This window comes from Patiria miniata, unplaced genomic scaffold, assembly GCF_015706575.1.
Source record: "Patiria miniata isolate m_02_andy unplaced genomic scaffold, ASM1570657v1 HiC_scaffold_1, whole genome shotgun sequence".
Classification (NCBI taxonomy): Eukaryota; Metazoa; Echinodermata; class Asteroidea; order Valvatida; family Asterinidae; genus Patiria; species Patiria miniata.
Genome location: NW_024037047.1, coordinates 19,069,985 through 19,089,681, shown reverse-complemented (window position 1 = coordinate 19,089,681; position 19,697 = coordinate 19,069,985). Strand labels below are relative to the sequence as shown.

The following is a 19,697-nucleotide window of genomic DNA, read 5'->3' as shown; positions in this document are numbered from 1 at the left end:
TTGATTATAGCGCAAACCTCTCATTCATTGAGCTTAGTCAGTACTCAAAGAAACTATACACAGAAGCTAGCAAGTCTTTTAAAGAAAGAGTCTTGATCTACATGTTTAATCTCCAATACCACCCCCCCCCTTAAAAAAAAACAAGTCAAACAAGCTCACTCACCAGAATAATTTTGAATACTGGCATGCACACTGATACTGATGCAAAGCACACTGGTGATAACTTTGAGAAAAGATGTCGATTTCAGCCTGATGACTTCTATGTACAATCGAGTGGAAACAAGAACGACATGTATAAGAATCTCTTAGCTTCATTAAAAAATGAGAGTCAAAGGTTTGGATGGTGGACATGATCAATGAATGGGATTTATGCAGAAACTCTATGTGTTTGACATCTCATTTGAATTGTGTAGTTCTGAGAAAACTGGTTCTTCTCAGAATCACACAAATCACAATAGATATCGTTCACATGGTGTTTGATTTTAGCGTAAACCTCTCATTCATTGAGCTCAGATGCAGTACTCAAAGAAACTACACAGAAGCTAGCAAGTCTTTTGAAGAAAGAGTCTTGATCTACATATTTACCCCTGCCCCCCTCTCTCTCTTTAAAAAACAATTCAAACAAGCCCACTCACCTGAACAATGTTGAATACTGGCATGCACACTGATACTGATGCAAAGCACACTGGTGATAACTTTGAAAAAGATGTCGATTTGAGCCTCATGACTTCTATGTACAAAAAAGTGGATACAAGAACGACATGTATGAGAATCTATTAGCTTCATTAAAAAATGAGAGTTAAAGGTTTGGATAATGGACATGATAAATGAATAGGATTTATGCAGAAACACTATGTGATTGATATTTCTTTTGAATTGTGTGGTTCTGAGAAAACTGGTTCTTCTCGGAACCACACAAATCACAGAGATATCATTCAAATGTTTTTTTTAGAGCAAATCTCCCATTCATTGAGTTTAGATTCAGTACTCAAAGAAACTATACACAAGCTAGCAAGTCTTTTGAAAGAAAGAGTCTTGAGCAACATGTATACTACCCACCCCACCCTCACCCCTTACAGCTCACTCACCTGAACAATGTTGAATACTGGCATGCACACTGATGCTGATGCAAAGCACACTGGTGATAACTTTGTGTGAAAAGATGTCGATTTCAGCCTGATGACTTCTATGTACAAATAAGTGGATACAAGAACGACATATATAAGAATCTATTAGCTTCATAAAAAAAATGAGAGTTAAAGGTTTGGATGGTGGACATGATCAATGAGCAAGCAAGTCTTAGTTTGTGAAAGTAAACCACAATGGATGTCAGAATATTCATCTGAAAAGGTGAAAAGATGACACCTCTTAGAAGCTTGTACTCCCACTACTCTTCATGCAAAGATTAAATTTAGCTTGTCAAAAAAGGAATATACATGTATACTTTACAGTTATTCATTAGACATTGAAATTACACGTACATTAATTTTTGGGGGGAAAACGTTATGTGATACAAATGATGATTATTCACTAAACTATTGCTAGTAAGTTGACATGCAGAGTTCTGAAGATGTTTGAATCTTGATCTTTCAAGATAATGTTTGACAATATCTTCAATAAAATTGCTCGAATTATATAGTTATAAAAATTGCTACATGGTAACTGTAATAAGTCGGAATCACTGCAGCATCTACCATATCCATATTTCTGACATAAACGTGGTCAATCAATGTGCCGTTTTCTGTTGTTTCATCATTAACACACTGTCTATAACCATAATCTTGTATTAACTTTTCAATCTGTGAACAGTGTTTCAGAATGTCTTCATTAAAATCGCCCATTTTACAATGCATCTATTGGACACTTTATGAAGTTCACTCAGCAAAATTTTAAGATAGTCAACAAATTCGTTCATCAAATATGAAGCCGGACGATAAATTACTGCCACACAGTATGACATCTGACTAATTATCTGAAATGCAATATGCTCTAGATTCTGAACAGGAAGAGTCAGTCTGCTAAATGTTCTGTTCTTTCTACCAAATACTGCTACACCTCCACGACATTGCTGCTTTAACGTTTGTGTTAGTTTACTTGTATTATCATATGAAGCACTTTTCCCAGTTCCAGCTCCACCTGTCACAAATACATGAAATGGTTCAGGATTTTTCCCATTTATTTTTTGTAAGCACCAATTACGAATCTTATTAAAGACCTGTCTCTGCTCTACGTTCAATGATTTTAATAAATGTAGTGCTTCTTGCTTTGATATTTTTGCTGGATGTGGTTCAATACTACATATTTTTTTCTACCATTGCATCAGCTTGCAAATCAGGGATATCAATTCATTGTCTTCCTCTGATACTTCTTCACGTTCTGCTTCACACTCAAGTCTCTCTTGCTCAGCCTTAGGACAAATCAAAGCCCATGCATCTTCCTGAAGACCAAATTTTTTCAGATACTGTTCTGCCGCTTCAAGAGACTCAACATTTTTTTCATATATGGAGCGGTTACTTTCAAGAATGTACCTCACAGATTTCAATTGACCATTAAGATTTACTTCACCATTTTTATAAAATTCTGCAAATGTTTCAAACTGAGGTGGTTTCAAATGCACATCTACACGATATGGAAGAAACAACTGCAATATACTTTGGTAATATTTCTCAGGATATTTACTCTCTGAAAATCTAGGGTATCTTATCACTGCAGGTTCAGTTTTACTGCGTTTCTGTATGTGACCCAAACCATCTTTCAGTTCATACACTGGTGATTTGTTTTTCTTGTTAGTGTTTGCATTATATATTATCCTGTATTCTGAGCAAAATGTGGCAAGGCACATCACATTAAATTCATCAAGATCTGGTCTTGCTTTCATCACTTTCACTTGAATTATTAGATTCATCCTCTTCTTGGTTTTCATGTTCATCTTTCAAAGGATTGTCCCATTCACAGTTAATCTCAATTGCACTATACGATTCATAATGCTCCTTTAGATAACGTAGTGCACGCTCAACATATGTTCTCTGCTGACATATTGATACTGATAATATCCTTTGAATGACAATTTTCTCTTCAACTTAACTTTGATTAACTGATTGTTATTTCCACATCTAGGTAATGATGTTACTGTTTCTGAAATATTTGATGGTACACATACAACTGGCCGCAGCATTCTGACCTCCTCTGGGTAAAGCCATCATTTTCATAAATGCTACATTAATTGCAATCAGATGTTCCTCCAATGTATTCAAACAGCTCAATTCCTCAGGGATCTCTTCCAATGCCAAATTGTTTGCACAAGATTCTGCTGGTATCTTATTCTGAAGCAATTTTCTATGACATGTAAAGCAAATCCACAAACTTGATCTACTTGATTTTGACACACGACACGTATCACCACAGTTTCTGTTGGCTTCACATGTATGCAAAAACTTACCAGATATGCTATCAACACATTTATATTTGTCTTGATTACACTTTACCACCTGCTTTCGAAAAAGGAGTTTATGACAAACTGCACATATGTATTCAGGTCCTGATGATAGTACATCTTGCCTCCAATTTCTTATTACATTGCTCATAATACGTTGACTTGATCTCTTTCTATTTGCTCCTTGAGGATAAATCACTATGGTACTTCTTTTTCATAGATTTAATGAGATCATTTCTATATGATACATCACTGTGGTACTTCTCTTTCATAGATTTAATAAGGCCATTTCTATATGATACATCACTGTGGTACTTCTTTTTCATAGATTTTATAAGACCATTTCTGTATGATATATCATTGTGGTATTTTTTTTTTTGCAGTATTAAACTTTTGTTGTTTATACACTTTATTCTCATGGTATGTTTGCCTCATGACTCCAGTAATCTTTGCTGCATTGTCTCTGTATCTTTTTTTGCCATACTCAATAGCACCTTGTCTGTATTCCACACATTTATGGTATTTTTCTTTCTTTGCACACTCCTTTTTTTTCCTGCAGTCACTCTTTACTTTGTGTTTTTGTACATGCTCTTCATTTTGTTCATCTTTCTTTCTTTGATATCTTTTTCTTTGACGGTCTCTATCAGATTTTTGCCTCATCCTTAAGTTTGCACGTTTACGTCTCTTTGAAGTTTTCAACACTGGTGTTTTGGATGAATTTCTATCATGCTTCTCATTATTGTCTAGAACCTTTCTTCTGAACCCACGTACACTTGTCACTAAATCGTAATGTATTTGATTCTTGTGATACAAATAAATTCCTGACTTTATACAACTACCGGTATCAGTACTACTGGCTGGACATATTTCTATTTGAAAATAAATACCACTTATTAACATCATCATACGTATAAATACCGACATCCAACATGTGTGCTGTTACAATGATTTCGACCTCAGTAGCCCATGTACCATGATAACACAATCGCTCCCTCATTACATAGTCTTCCACTGTTGTATAACCTTCACGTAAATATCCCTTGAACAAAGCTGCATTCTCCAACAAATGAAGAACAATTGCCAATCTCAGTAACATATGATTATCTTCAGTCCCTGATATAGTATGAAACTAATAGCTCTGTAGAAACAGTTACCATCACCTTGGATTGTCTTTATAGAATCAGGTTTACTCAACTGCTCACATCTCACGGGAATTTCATGAGCATCTAGACAAAGTGTTGTCAGACCATATTTTTGACACAATGCAATCTTATGGTCATAATCTAATGGAACAAATTTCAAATTGACTAGTTGATAAGATTGTTTAATTTCTACATCACGTTCACTATGTTCTTTTCTTTGTACGTTACTACAAGATGGTTCACTGCTTCCACTGACAGTTTCACCATCATTACAGATACTGACATCATCTACCCAGACAGTAACACCTGTAATTTCAAACTGTTCATTGTCACTGACATTCATAGACTTTCCAAGTTCAGTACAATACCTGCACACACCTTGCCATGATGACACACATTTGAGCAAGCTTCTGCCTTCACTGTGCTGATGTCCATGCTGATTTCTAGAATGTGAATCAAAAATGTAATACATTCCATCTTTAGCAATTACTGCAAATGTGTTGCCTTTGAAACAATGAAACAGGCACAGTATTTCTGAATTGTCTGCTCTACTGCCCTACTCAACGGAATCATATTGAACTCAGTCAGATGTCCTTCTTCTGCAAAAGTGCCAGAAACAGATTCAGCAATCTTCATGTGGAAACATTTACCAAATGCATCTATCTTATCAGGCAACTCACTGATTAACAAATATTCATTCATCATTGTAGAGCTCCGAGACAAACAACTGTACAATTCATTCCCAGTATTCAACACAAAATCCACGTCTTTGCAACTCCACATAATTAACGGCTTAATTCGGCTATAGAGGATTCCACACAGGCTCATACAAACACATTGTCTTCCAGCCAGTTCCGCAAATCTGAGATCACCTTGATGGAAGCTACCTTGAATACATCCGATTTCTTTAGTCTCATTAATCTGTTGATTGTCTTGACAAGAACAACTGTGTTTACTACTACATGTACATACATGTATTTTGGCTCTGAGTTTTCTCGTCACAATCTTGTGCTAAATCTTCCATGTTGTCTCCAGCTTTTCTTTTGGACTTAATTTTCTCAACACTGTTCTTTTCATTCTGTATGAACACTCGCTCTTTCCTTCTACTTTTGCCATTAACATCTCTACTTTTCCTTGCAGACTGACCTCTTGTCCTCTGTACATTGTCTTGATTGTCCTCATTCCTACCTTTCCACTACTACAACTAATCTCAGCATTACTTTTCTTGCTGCGTAAAAAATAACCTCCAGTCTGCTGAACAATGCAACATCTTTCACCTGTATTTAAACATGCATGTTTGCAGTCCATGTTATCTACATGCTCAATTTTGTCATTGCCTGCCTGTTCCTCACCTCTCATTTCCATGTACAGTCAGTGGCGGAGATTTCTTGTTACAGGTGGGGGGGGGGGTGATTTTTGAAAGGCCCTTCTTTGTGTGGAACGCGACACGGCACGGGGTCCAAGAAACCGCTTAAGGGCCCCCTGGTGGGTTGCAGGCACAAGGCCCTTGCTAGGGGTTGAGGTAAACCCCCCCCCTGGGGTTTACACAATTTTAGTTGCAAAATGGTGTCAAAATTTAACCTTTTCTTGAGCTTGAATTGCAATAAATGACAATAATTAACACCTTCAGCATTAACAAATACAAAAGATCTTCAAAATTAAAATTTCTCATCCAATGTATTTGGAAGTGTAGGCCTAAGCTATCTTTGCACAATGGAGCTCTGGTCACCTAGCAACACAAATAATGCCTATGCATTATTTTAAGTATAATTATTTACAAAATAATTAATGCAAAATAATGCCTAGATGCATTTTGATAAGGTATGATTAGAATGTGATTTGGTCTACACTCTACAAAAACTATGAAAACATATGGTGGACAATGATGTATACCTGACGACAGTGGCGTAGCCAGGAATTTTTCAGTGGGGGGGGGGGCCCGCTGGGGGGGCTGGAACATTTCATGGGGGGGCGTCATGTAGGGGTGTCAATCGCTTCTCAAAAGTGGGGGGGGGACATACCTTGATCAGAACTGATGCGAGCGCGAAGCGCGAAGCCCTTACGGCGTGGGGGTTCGGGGCCCGCTTAAGGGCCCCGAAAAAATTGGATTCTAGATGTTCTGTGGTGTGATCTGAAGCAATTTCTTACCACTTTCCTCCATGCTTTAACTAATATTTTCTTAGCAAAAGATAATTATTTGAACATCGTTTTCGAGGTTGGAGTCATTGAATCAGCTATTGGTATTCTGAGCTATAGGCGTGGGGTTCGGGGCCCGCTTAAGGGCCCCGAAATAAATTGGATTCTCGATGCTCTGTGGTGTGATCTGAGGCAATTTCTTAACAATTTAACCAATAATTATCTTAGCACAAAAGATAATAATTTAAACATAATTTTCGAGGTTTTCTCAGCTAAGGGCATAAGAATTGTTTTTGAACATTGTTTTCGAGGTTGGAGTCATTGAATCAGCTACCAGAATTCTGAGCTATAGCCATGGGGTCCGAGGCCCGCTTAAGGGCCCCGAAAAATTTTAGATTCTAAATGCTCTGTTGTGCTATCTGAGGCAATTTCTGACCACTTTAACCAATATTTTCTAAGCAAAAGATACATTGTAGTACATAATAGGGCCCTGTAAATGAGACACGAGATCAAAAATCTGGGGGGGGGGGGACATTTGATATTGTGTCCCCCACCCTTCAAAAAAAGGGGGGAACCAGTCCCCCTGTCCCCCTAGGATTGACGCCCATGGCGCCATGTAGATCAATGATAATTTTTTTAGAAACTCAAAATCTCAGTGGGGGAGGGGGGGGGCGACTGGGGGGGGCGACAAGGTTTTATGGGGGGCGACAAGGTTTCATGGGGGGGGGGCTGTCGCCCCCCCACCACGCCCCCCCTGGCTACGCCACTGATTTCAAGGAATATTAATTGGTCTATTATTATTATTTAGCTTATATGAATGGAGGAAAAAGTTTGTGCGTGGCCGATTCGCGTGATATCGCTGACTGAAACTGTGTGACCCACGGACCACCTGTCTATAATACGTGTTCCGTGGTGTGAGCGAGCAGTGCAGTGGGTGTTAATACGCATTTTAGATTATCATTATGCGCTATGTCACGCCGTTTGTCAGCTTACTGGTCCGCGGTCGCCGGTCGAAGGGTCGTTTCTCAGTGGTCATCATGTGGATCATTCGCGACTATTTAGATTTAGATCAATGATAATTCTTTTAGAAACTCAAAATCTCAGTGGGGGGGGGGCGACTGGGGGGCGACAAGGTTTCATGGGGGGCGGTCGCCCCCCACGCCCCCCCCCCCCGGTGGCTACGCCACTGCATGCATGAGAGAGTTGTTGCGGCGGTCCTGTTTATAATCCTCTGCTAATGAATACATGTACATAAAACGGTGCGGCTCATACGATGGTGCGGCTTATACGCTTTGGCCTGAATCTTATTCTGAAGTTTTTGGAGCGTGTCCTCCGTGTACACTTCAGATGATGGCATCTCAAATTTGTTCTCATCTGTCGGAATGCCAAGATCATACAACAAAGAGTCATTGTAGGTACACCTCCCAAATTTTAGACACAGCCATGCTACGGATTTGCTTGCAAGCACAGACTGAATGTTTGCAAATCCCATACAATTGACATGATAGAAGATTTTACAAGTATCACACTGCACAACTTGATCGTGTTCACTAGCCACTTGATCACACAACCAACATTGTTTGACTTGTACTTCTTTTATAGAACGATTCACATCCGTAACTGCTGACTTCTCAACACTACATCTCTTGTGAAGTTTCCTTCCTATATTCCCATTTAGTCCATCTGAACATTTACTTCTCTTCAACAAGACCTGTTCATTCTTATGTTTGATCGACTTTTTGGCTTTGCTCTTTATGTTTCATTTTCTTGATAACATAAGACAGACTTCTTTTTGTGTGACTCTGCATACTCTTTTGTTTTTTCTCATGGCTCCTCCTCTCTTCCTTACTCATACGCTGTTCAATGACCTTGCCATTCCTCAACCTATGTAATGCTTGTCTTCGTTCACATCTTCTGATTTTCTTTCTGTTCGGTTTTGACACCTTCTTTGTCTCTTTGATATACTCTACAACACAATCCAATACCTGATGTCTACTGCAGCATGTTTGCCCACTGGCCTTCAACCTTCGCACTGCTTTCTGCAGTTTCAATCTCTTTGTGGTCATTTTGTTGATTCTCCACTTCTTCCATCGATTCACATGTCTTTCAACATCTGCCACAGGAACAAACATGTACACAGGTTCTGATTCACACACATGTTCAGCATTAGACTCAAGATGCCTGTACGTTCTTGTATGAACTCAATGATACACAATGGGATTGCATTTTGTCCACACTTTGATTCTTGTTGGAAATTTGGTTTCCACACATCCCCTGATATAAATCTTGAGTTTACCTTGAAAACATTAACTGACTTCAACGTTGTCATCTTTGGCTACAAATTGACAATCAACTTCAGTTTTGTAATCTTTAGCTCAGAATTGACAATCAGCTTCGGCAAGTAATCGTTGCCTTTGAATTGGCAATCAACTTCAGCAAGTAATCTTTGCCTTTGAATTGGCAATCAACTTCAGCAAGTAATCTTTGCCTTTGAATTCGCAATCAACTTCAGCTTGTAATCTTTGCCTTTGAATTCGCAATCAAGTTCAGCAAGTAATCTTTGCCTTTGATCTGGCAATCAACTTCAGCAAGTAATCTTTGCCTTAGAATTGGCAATCAACTTCAGCAAGTAATCTTTGCCTTAGAATTGGCAATCAACTTCAGCAAGTAATCTTTGCCTTTGAATTGGCAATCAACTTCAGCAAGTAATCTTTGCCTTTGAATTGGCAATCAACTTCAGCAAGTAATCTTTGCCTTTGAATTGGCAATCAACTTCAGCTTTGTAACTTTATAACAAAATAGCTTTAACACAGAACACGTTTAGCTCACAAAAAACAACTTCGGCTCACATATAACAACTTCAGCTCACATATAAAAACTTCAGCTCACATATAACAACTTCAGCTCACATGTAACAACTTTTATTCATATGATATTTAGGAGATGCAATGTTGGAGTGAATGTGGAATGAACTGAACACACTAAGGAATGAAATGAGATGACAGGGCATGGTTAATGGGACAGACACACTGGACGAACTGCACAAAAACAGACCAGAAGGAACTTGATGTCTTGGATGGCGTCACGACACTCTTCATTTATGAAAACAAAATAAGAAGAAAAAATACATTTGTAAATGAAGTATGAATACAGTTAGGGTGACAACTAGTGTGTACCAACCGCTACACAATTCTTCACAAAATGGCCTTTTGTCTTGCACAACATGCAGATTTGTGTAATACTCAAGATTTTAAAAGACACATGATCAACTAGAATCAGAAGACATTTGCCTTTTTCAAGTGACTTAACTACATTATGTACAGTCACACTCTTGGGGGGGGGGCGATGTGGGCTTCAGGAGTATGTTCATTTTTGAAAAGGAGGGGAAAGAACTGAAGACAAACCATATATGTATTGTTCAACCATTTTGTACCAGAACATACTCAGGACTCGTGAACATCTGTCTGTGGAGGGCATACACACCCCTCCCCCACCATAGTTATGTAATTGATGTTAATCTTCCACATGATCACATGCACTCGCATGCAAATATCACATGCAAACATGTGTCGAACACAAAGGTCAAGCAGGTTGAAAAATGCATACAGCATACACATCTGAATCCGTGCACGATCATGCCACACTTTACACAACATACAGATCTTCAGACTTTTGGCATCATGCTAAAGGAGCTTAGATTGTAAATACTTTATTGTATTTGTAAAGGGCACTTTTATTTTGTTTATAGTCAATCCTTAATTTGTGAAAAATACCATTGCAGTAGTACCACTTTAGTTGTCACCCTATTTCTAAATGTTGAACGTCAATAAGCATAAGGGTCTGACGTCTGACAAATGACGTACCAAAGAATTTAATACACCACTTTGTAAATTGATCATCTAATGCAACACATCATATATGTATAAATTGACCACAGCAACCTACAAAATTAATAATTAACATAGACTGCTTTAACAATACTGCCTACTTTGTAGTCACCTAATACTCTTTGGGGCATTTCAATACAGTTGTATGCCGCTGTAACCATATTGAGTCAACTGAAATGCCACAAAAGACTAGGGCCTACCAAGTAACCACATTCCTCAAAGATAACACAATACGATCAAACCATCTGGAGAAAAGATGTTCAACAAAATCACTTGACTTCCATGAAATTTCACTTAATAAATGTTCACTGACTACATCATCCAATTCAAAATAGATCATGTCAGCTCATAGCAAACATGCATGCAACATGGAGGTAGGAAACATAGATCATTATGCAGGAGTAGTAGGGAAGGTGGGGGTACGGGACCAAAGTGGAAAAAATCTGTGGCAAGCCTGGACACGCCGCTCTCAGTTTTAAAAATAGTTGGGGGAAAAATATAGGGGAATCCCCCGCGGCAAATTTTTTGAAATCTGACGTCAGGTTCGGGAGCAAAATAGAAATATGTGTGCCAAGTCAGGGCCTGTCGCTCAGGAGTTAAAAAAATAATCTGTCGTCGCTTAAATGAGGTGATGTCACCACCACGTGACCTTGAAAAAATTTGGAGTAAACAACGTGACCTTGAAACGTGTTGAGGCACCAGAGTTGTAATGACTCGAGTCAATGACTCGACTCGAGTCCGACTCGAGTCACATTTTTTGGCGACTCGACTCGACTCGAGTCCCGACGGGTAAATGACTCGACTCGACTCGAGTCACTGCGAGCAAATGACTCGACTCGACTCGAGTCCCTCATCAGAATGACTCGACTCGACTCGAGGAAGGCTAATAAGACTCGAGTCCCAAAATAAAAGCAAAACTTACTTGCGAAAAATATTTGCAATGACTTACGCTGCGCCGTTCGCGTTGCCAGTTTTTGTTCACGTCACGTTAATGTTCGCGAATAATGTACGTTTATATACAGCGGCAGTCTGTTTCCTTCCTCCATAATGAAACAACAAACATACACCGTGTCGCGGACTCCCACCTTGTGGTTCTATAGCATGTAATGCTAAACCCGGAACCAGACTTAAAACGCATTTCTCAATCCGTGGTTTCATCATTGGTTTCGGGCGATTTTGAAGTTCTTGGTGGAACGCTGGCTAAATTCATGTCCCGATTTCACACAAAAAAATGGATACGGACGGGCCCACCTTTAAATAATCAGAAACAGTTTTGTATAATGCAATTAGGTTTTAACGTTGTCAGCGATCAGCGAACAACAAAATCTAGACCCGAAGCCAAACCAGTTATAAGACCGAAGTTTCACATCTTCTTTTCTGTGACGTGAGCTAGCAATGGAAACTGTTGGTTGGGTACCATACAGCATACTTTATGTCTTTGGATTTCCGTAATAGACTGGTTCCTTGTATTCTTTCTCTCTTTGTGTTTGTTGCTTTTTATTGTAATTTAGTGTTCAAATATTTGTGACTCGAATTGACTCGATCTAAATACTTGACTCGACTCGACTCGACTCGACCACACTCTGTGACTCGACTCGACTCGACTCGACCTTGTTGACCTAATGACTCGACTCGACTCGAGTCACTTCTTTAAAATGACTCGACTCGACTCGAGTCACAAAAATCAGTGACTCGTTACAACTCTGTGAGGCACGATAGAAATTTGGCGTAAACAACGTGACCTTGAAACTCGGGATAAACAATGTAACCTTGAAATTCAGGATAAAAAAAGAGGGACTTTCCACTACAGTTAAGCTCTCATGGATTATGAAATAATTAATCGCCCTCCCAAAAAAATGAGAAAAAAAAAATATATTTTCTATAATAAAATGGAGAGTAATATGTTCAGACCGACCGTCAAAGGATATTCTAAATGGAACAAAGCCACGCTGCGTGATTACGTGCAGCGATATAATATACCGCACAATGAAAATGTTTCTCTTACTTGTAAAGTCTACATCGAGGGGATAACAAATTATGAAAGTAAATTTAAAAACTTGAGGAGAAAGACATTACATGAGCTCAAACAGATTGTAGACGAACAAAATCTAAAATACGTACCGACGGGTTGAATATAAAGGACGGTTTTTTGAAAAAGATTTAATCTCGGCGATTAAAACATACAGACAACCGGAAGACATTACAGAGTCAGCTTTTAGAGAAACGAGAAGGTTTAAAAATTACTACAGAAATTGGGAATTAAACCCCAGACTTTATAACCATGATTTAATCAAGTTTTTTGATTCGCACAAGGAACAAATAGTCTATAAAATCAAGTCTGAATTGAGAGAGCTCAGAGGTTTAAAAGTAGAGCTTGTACTAAAAATAAGGTATCGAAAAATCAAACCGAACGATATCATCGAAACGATCGAAGCTATTCATTATAGCAAGCCGAAAGCCGTTTTAAATCAAAGTCAAATAAAATAGGTTTTAAAAGAAGAGATCGAAGAGCTATTCAAAAGGGATGAAAGGTATACGAATCAAGGATCGGGTTGGGTAGTCGATACAATACTCGCGTTATACATCAAGATCAACAGATATAATCCAGCGAGAGGTAGTTCTTACATAAACCTACCCGAACATCTTAAAATTACACAGGCGATGATCAACGTACAAAACAAAGACGACGAGTGTTTGAGATGGTGTTTGAGATCTGCTTGGGGTTATACACGACAAAGTAAAAAATCAAATAAGAAATAATCCTAAATATAAAATCAACGAAAGCAGACCGTCGATTTACATCAAAGACGACGGACTCAAATTTAAAGGCGTTGACTTTCCGACACCAGTCGATCAGATACCTAAGATAGAAAGACAAAATAATGTATCGATAAACGTATACGGTTATGAGGGTGAGATATATCCATTATACGTGTTTAAAAACTACGGGTCACGAGAGATTGATCTGCTTTTGATTTCTAAAGGTAACAAGCATCACTATTGTTGGATAAAATATTTTACGAGGTTGATGTACGACGTTACGAAGCATAAATGTAAGAAATATTTTTGTCGAAGATGTCTATGTCATTTTACCAATCAAAACAAATTAGACCGACATATCACCGATTGTAAGGGTATAGATGCACATCCATCAAAGATTGTATTTCCGACAGGTAAACCAAAATACATAGACGGGCAACCAGGCGAAAGAGACGTACCGATATTAGAATTTAAAAACTATAGACACAAACAAAAAGCACCATTTGTCATTTATGCTGACTTTGAATCCATACTACAAACAACAACATCACCCACACAAGCACTAACATCTAAACCTACTCACTCAGAGTAAGAGACAACACAAAAAAGATTAACGTTCACAAAGCTAGCGGTTATTCGCTAGTTGTCGTCCGATGCGACGGTAAAAATGTGTATCAAGAGACTTATAGAGGTAAAGACGCTTCAACTAGATTTATAACAACGTTGTTACAATTACAAAGCGATAATAATTGTCTATTTGAAAAACCCCAACCCATGAAATTTAACGAGCGAGCTAAAGACCATCATGATAAAACAAACGCCTGTTGGATTTGTGAAAAACCAATTTATCCCAATTACTCGAGCAACTGTCAGTGCCAGAAACCCAGAGAACCCAAGACGATAAAACAAATGAAAGAATATCATTACAAAAATAGTAAGGGATTCATCGAGTCTAAATGTCTCGACTGCAAAAAGAGCATTAATAAATTTAGAAAGGTGAGAGATCACTGCCACGTCACTGGTAAATATAGGGGTGCCGCACACGCTTATTGTACCCTCAAACTACAAATTAAACCCGGTTGTACACCGATACCAGTCTTTTTCACAATTTACAAAATTACGACGCGCATTTAATAATGCAGGGAATGACAGAATACGATAGCCAAACAGAAATACAAGTGATCGCTAAAAATTCAGAAAAGTATATTTCGTTTTCGATAGGAAATCTACGATTTTTAGACTCGTTTAGTTTTATGGCATCATCGTTGGATAAATTCGTGAAAGCTTGTCCAAAAGAGTCGTTTCATCTACTCAAAAAGTATTTTAAACATCCTGACTCGTTATTACAAAAAGGAATTTATCCCTACGAATATATGAACTCGTTTGATAAGTTTCAAGAGACCAGCCTACCCCCCATCGACAAGTTTTACAGCAGACTAAAAGACGAACAATAATCAATATCTCGATGACTACGATTCAAACAAGCCCTCGAGTTATATCGCTTATCTGGATGCCAACAATCTGTACGGTTGGGCTATGAGTCAATATCTACCGTACAGCGATTTTAAATGGACACCCTCGAAACCGTTTACCGAAGAAAGAATATTAACGCTTAAGAAAACGTCCAACACCGGTTACTTTTTCGAAGTAGATTTAGACTACCCGTACGATCTACACACCAAGCATAACGATTATCCCCTAGCGCCCGAAAATATGGTCGTACCCCAAGCTTGGATGTCTGATTATCAAAATGAGTTATTGGATACCGAACCTTGAAGCGACGTACAAAAATTTTGAGAAAGACTTTTTTAAACTGATGAATAACAGCGTGTTTGGTAAGACGATGGAAAACGTTAGAAATCGAATAGACGGTTACCTACTGAGAGACAATAACGAGAGCGATCAAGCAAAATACAAAAAAATATTCAAAAACCGAGCTATAAAACAACAACGCCGTTTCCAGAATGTGACCTGTCGTTTGTCGAAACATATAAAACGACAACCGTGTTAAACAAGCCCATTTACTGCGGAGTGAGCATCTTAGATCTCTCAAAGACGCTGATGTACGATTTTTATTACAACCGATTGAAAGACAAATACGGAGATAAAATCAGGTTGATGTATACGGATACGGACAGTCTGTTGATTGTCGTTTACACGGATGACATATACAAAGTCATGCGATCCCACGGGCAACACTACGACTTTTCGAATTACAATCTGGATCACGAGTTATACGATCCAACCAATAAGAAAGTGATCGGTAAATTTAAAGACGAGTTTCGAGGTAAGGTCATTCAAGAAGCAGTTTGCGTAAGACCTAAGATGTACTCGATTCTAGCAGATGACAACAACATCACTCTTAAAAAGGCCAAGGGGGTCACAAAATCAGTCACTGGCAAAAAATTAAAACACCGACACTACTACGACTGCATCTTTAAAAATAAATCTAAAACAGAAACGATGACTCAAATTCGATCGGAAAAACACATCCTTTACACCATATCGCTAGATAAATTGTCGTTGAGTCCGTTGGATACCAGAAGGTACATTTTACCGGATGGAGTACACACGCTCGCTTATGGTCACCGTAATCTAGATATTAATTAGGCGGTAATTGCGTGTCCTCGGGTACGACTTGAAGTTCTTGTCTAACAAAACTCCTTTTTGGGCCGTCTTGCAGATAATACAGCGTGGGGCCCGTCGTCACTTTTTTTCTGTTAACCATTTTAAATTGACTCGTTCTTTTTTCAATGTTATAAATCTTTATGCTCCAAATGGGATCCGTGGCTCTTCTCGAAGTACCCCCCTCTTGCTCGCCCGGGTAATATAAATATCTAACCATAGCGTTTTGCGGTAATTGTTGCTCTATTGTTTTAACGGGGTTAGCCGGTGATTGCCGGACCTGTTCTAGTTTAACCGCCTGTGACGGTGCTTTATCTATTAATCTTGTCGTTTCGTCATTTATTGCCTTGATCACGCCGGGTAATCTCTCGACCCATTGCGTGTTTATACTCTCGGGATTTTAGATTTCTTGAGCGTACTGATGACCAAACAGTCTCTCGGCTAGCGTTCGATTAAATCTTTCTACGATACCATGCGATCGGTGGTTTCCGGGTTCGCCTACGATAATCTCGACGTTTTTCGGGTGGAATCCGCCGTTTTAGAAACCAAAGGTTCTGCTTCGTGGTATCGACTCGCAACGTCGACAACCGTCAAAGCGTATTTATAAGTCTTGCGTTTTACTTTATCCCAGGGTAGGTATAGCACATCCATTTGGTGAAAGTCGTTTGGTGTTTCAAACTCTCGCGAAGTACTCGTAGGCCTGGGTACATACGTAGGACCCGGTAGATAAATTTGCCAGATCGCTTGTTTTTTAAGCCAATCCCTGATTACCTTTTTATCGATTTTGGTTTTTTCGTGTAAATGGTCGACGGCGCTTTCACCTCTCCAATAACCGCTCGGGCTATAATACAGTTTAGATAATGTTTGCATATTATTTAATATAAAAGACGTTAATAATAATAATATGTCTGGCTTTGCTATGATGTTAGGAGGTGCGATTGTCAACGCCTTAGCTTTTACGGGTTCAAACTTTTTATTTTCAAGTCTGAAACAGAGTGATGCCGACGAGGAGCATAGGAGACACGATTTAGCGGAAGAACATCTCATTTCTCAACGAACGTATCAGAAAACAAAATGCTTCTAGAGAAACATTTTCCGACGTAGACCGAGCGTTGCGTTACTACAACGAGTTGAGTGGACAGTCTACCGAACTACCCGTAGGACTGCAACGCGAACCCAAACTCGAAGATTTTTAAGAGCCTAGCGACCAACAAATAGAAAGAGAACTCGCGTTTATCGCGGGGGGACGCTATTGGTGGGCTTCTTGGCTTATAGATACCTCTAAATTTAAAACTCGTATAAATAAAATGAATGCGTATTGAAAAAAGCTCAATCCAAGCAGGCTATTAAAAATACCCAGATCTATCAAGGGTGAGAGAAAAGAGGTGGTAATTACCCACAATCCAAGTAGTATATCGGTGGGGCAAATGCTGAGGGTCAAGTTTCCTCAATTGGGCGTAGACGACGTGATCGTACCCGGCACTTGTAAACTAGCTTTCTCTTTAGAACTCGACGGTGCAGGCGACAGCAATAGAACCATTTTTGGCAATTTGGCCAGAAATTTAGTCAGCGAAATCAGCGTCAGACTTCAAGGTCACGAAATCGTGAGTTATCGTCACGCCGACGTGTATCACAACTTTAAAGACAATTGGATCAACATCTCGACGACTCGAAACATGGCGTACTCGGGCATAGAAAAAGAAAACGTGTCTAAACTAAGAACTGGGGCTCAAGATGCTAACGCGGGCGCCAACAACGGTAAAGATCAGGCTATCGCGGATGCCTATGGTAACAGATATTGTATTCCCCTAGACATTGACATACTGACTTCGCATCACCCTTTTTACCCTAGCGGTTTAAAACAACCTCTGACGTACGAGATAAAGTTTAACGATCACGAAAAAGTAGTCAACAGTCCATATACGGCGGCCATGTATTCTATCTCAGACTTGTCTCTCGAATACGAAGTGGTGACCAACAGAGACCTAGCTATCACCATCAGGAATAAACACAAGGGGTTAATGCAATATCTGTTTGATAAAATCCACTCGCTAGAAGTTAGATCCGTCAACAAATCGGACACGCTTTGGAACGTCAGCGTCAATCAACCCATCAGGAGTCTCAAGGGTATTTTGTTTTTGTTTGAAGATCCCTTGGAGAAAAATCCGCAGCGATTTTATAATCCAAAAATAACCAAAACATCGGTGACTGTAGAAGTTAAACCCAATCAACTCTACGGTCAAGGCATGTTTCAATATCAACACTGGAACGAAATTATCAAGTTCTTCGGAGACAGCGATACCGAAAGCGGGCGCGAGTATCCAAAGACTTAAATTTGACGGGTTGTGACCTCGGAGACTCTCTAAAAAACAAGTACGGTCTGTGGCTCGATTTTAGAAGTAACGACGACAATTCCGCTCACGGATCTGGTAGGAAACTTGGAGACGGAGGAGGCATCAACGCCCAATTTAACAGAGAAGCCGAAAGTCAAGGTGACCTCACGATGTACGTATTTTTAATCATGGATGCTCAATTGAACTTGGAAGACGGGAATTTTAAATCTCTGTTAAGTTAAAATGACACAACCGCATTGCGCTTTAGTCGGCGAAACAAATTCGGGTAAAACCAAATGGATTTTGGATCTGTTAGAGTCAGACTATAAAAATACATTTGAAGCGATAGTCACCATTTGCCCTACCATATTTAAAAACAAAACGTATATCGATAGAAAGTGGATTCACGCAGATCCCGAGGTATATCTCTGCGATCCGGAATTGTACAAGATGACGCTCAACGAAGCGATAGATTTTTACAGGAAAATATTCGAAGGTGTTGCTACGCTGTTTATCTTGGACGATTACTCTTCGGATCAAGAGATTAAATATCGTAAAAAGACGTGCGCTTTAAGCAAGATGGCGTTTAGTGGAAGACACATACATCACAGTTGTTGGTTACTGACTCAAAAGTACAACAGCGTTTTAAAAGATTATAGAGAAAACACGGCTTGGTTGGCGTTATTTTACTGCAAAGATAAAAATTCGTACCCATTGAAGAACGAGATTACATAAAACGATGTTTGAGAGATGTGAAATATAGTAAATTGGTCGCATACACCGAACTCCAGTTAGTTACGAGCTATTGGAATAGCTAGATAACCTAGCTGCTCAAGTTAAATAAGCTAGGTGCGCAAGTTAAATAAGCTAGGTGCTCAAGTTAAATAAGCTAGGTGCTCAAATTAAATAAGCTAGGTGAGTAGCAACCTACTCAACAAGCTACACATGTATTACAATTTGGTAATCAACAAAAATCAGCAACCTATTCAACAAACGTCAACAAAAAACATATTGCTGTTAGTAAATGATAGCAATATTCGAGTATTTACAATTTCTGGCTATTATCATCATATCGCTTAATTTATCTTTTTACACGTACGAATACCTTCGCTTTTGTAACAAAGTTGCAAAAGCTACAACAAAATTAAATTCGTTTCTAATTAAATGGAGGACCTAAAACTTGCTTTAACGAACGAACAAGATCACAACGCAGAACATAAAGATCGTTTGTGCGGTGTCGTAGCAGCCGGAAACTCTAGAAAGTACTTGGGAAAGGAATACACCGTTAAACATATCGAAGCTCTTGACAGTAACGAACTCGAAAAGCTGTATCATCTGTACGAAACTAAATTTGGAAATTTTGGCAAATACACTTTAAGTC

At 39.0% G+C, this 19,697-nt stretch overlaps 1 long non-coding RNA gene across 1 annotated transcript; it reads right to left on the bottom strand.

The window, feature by feature from the left end:
* Window positions 1-185: 185 nt before the first annotated feature.
* Window positions 186-1,178, bottom strand: LOC119742995. The gene is made up of 3 exons (XR_005272999.1): window positions 1,089-1,178; window positions 636-730; window positions 186-259 (listed from the first exon to the last, which is right to left on the bottom strand). It is a non-coding gene; the product is annotated as an uncharacterized LOC119742995 (long non-coding RNA).
* Window positions 1,179-19,697: the final 18,519 nt, after the last annotated feature.